Genomic DNA, 2201 nt, shown 5'->3' on the forward strand with positions numbered 1-2201 from the left:
CGATGTGCTTTTTTTTTAAATCAATTTATTTAAAATGCGTGCTTTTTAATTGAAAAATTTAAAATTGAAAATTTAATAAACGAAGCTCAATCATCAAATCAAAATTTAACAAGAAACAATAAATTAAGTGAAAAATAAATTATAAAATTTAAGTGTATTGTTCAAAATTTAAGTGTTTGTTGTTTATAAAAACAGAAAAACAATGCAAAAATAAAAATTTGTTATTGTTATTAAAAACTTTGTTTAAAATTTAATTTGACTTTGTTTGTTTTTTTTGGGTTTTTTTTTTTTTTTACATTTAGTAAAGTTACGTACACATGTTTTTGAAAAAAAATTTTTGTTAGAAAAATATTTTTTTTTTTTTTAAATTTGTTTGATATGAATTTTGTAAATATGTTAAGTAACTTTGTAGTCGAACTGTTTCACTTGTTGGATTGGTGTTCTGATAACACTATCACGAAACTACTGGTGAAGTCTACATGAGAGCATTGTAATATATACATTCACCGCCCTGTCGATTTTCACAGCAAGCATCCCTTAAAATTTCCACTCGCGCATATATACATATATATAAAATAGAGCCCCGTACCACCCCTCATATTTTCAGTGAAAAACTCATCATCTAAAACTGCGAATTTTCTTTCGGTTAGCTCCACATTACCATCGTGGTTTCCAAATACAGAGTGGAAGTTAAGTCTGGTTATTTTTGAATATTTCAAAAATTAAAAAATTCGACTGCGTTATATAAAAACTGAAAAGAAAGTAACAAGTCCAGAAGGTCTTAACAGAATAGGAGATAATCTGAAAAACCAACAATTAAAGGCATGGACCAGCAACGAGGGAGGGCGAATCGAAAAAAGCTTGTTGGGTGAAGGAAACTCGCTCGGTAACAGAGCCGAGGAGATCTTGAAACTAAACAGAGCTGATATAAGAGTCATCGTAGAGTTAGTCACAGGGCATGATAACCTGAACAAGTTCCAACATCAGATTATAAAAAGACAATCTCCCGTGTGTGACAGATGCGGAGAAAATTCAGAAGAAACATCGATCCACTTTCTCTGTTACTGACCGGCGCTCATACAGCAGCGAAGGAAATGGTTTGGTCCGGCCATAGTCGAACCAGAAGAAATAAGGAAACTCAGCGCTAGGCAAATCCTGGGTTTCACTACATCAGTTGGTTATAAAAGCCACTGAAAAGCGTAGAGGGGATAGAGTACAAGAGTAAAATCTAGCTGAGAACTACCCGCTTTGTTGGCCAACATCCCCACATTCACAGAGGTTACATTTTTGTAATGTACACGTCATGTACTTTTATTTGATACCCCACTTGGATATATTTGAAAATATTTATTCCCACTTTCTCGGCCCGTCTTTCCACCCCCCCCCGAAAGTTAAAAATAGATAAAAACAATCCTTGAAGCGGGTTGTATATTTTGAGAATATTTGAGCTTAATCGATGCACAATTTTTAAAGCTTTTGAAGCACATCCCTTTCACCCCTATTTCAACCCCTTACTCTACTATATTATGCATGTAATATACAGAAAAACTGTCCTCTTTAATCACTCGGTATATTAGCGCGACAAAATCCGTTTCTTAGTTTTAAAGTTCTAAGCATACATAAGGATTAGAGACAGACAGACGGAAGGTGACTTTGTTTTAAACCATTGATGATGAGAGTGAGGTTTTGTAATGCGCGCGCAATGATTGACACGAAAACTACATGTTGAAGTTAGTTACAATTGTTTAACAGCATGAAGTTAGATAGATGACTAATCTATGAACATAATAATAGTATGAATTATTTGTTTACATTATTTATAAATTATTATATTTACATTATTTATAAATTATTATATTTGTTATTATTAAAGAAATATAACGTGGATACATAAGTACACTTTTTTTTTGCTAATTTGGGTAGACCGGTGCACAGTACGGACACGGACAGTATCCGATACGAACACGAGTCATTCACATTAGGTATCCATTGTTGACATCCGGTATACGAATAAATAAATGAAAGAAGAAAAAAAGCGGGTACAAACACTAACTGTTCCTTCGTCAAACCAAATCTAGACCGAAGTTGAACGATGTACGATATTATCCTAGTGGGTACGCTGAACGCTGAACGCTCATAAGTTTGGAGCACTATATACTAATACTTTTCTCGTAGTCATCTCGTAAAGTGTGTTCAAGCAC

The sequence above is a fragment of the Chrysoperla carnea genome, chromosome X (genome assembly GCF_905475395.1).
Source record: "Chrysoperla carnea chromosome X, inChrCarn1.1, whole genome shotgun sequence".
NCBI lineage: Eukaryota > Metazoa > Arthropoda > Insecta > Neuroptera > Chrysopidae > Chrysoperla > Chrysoperla carnea.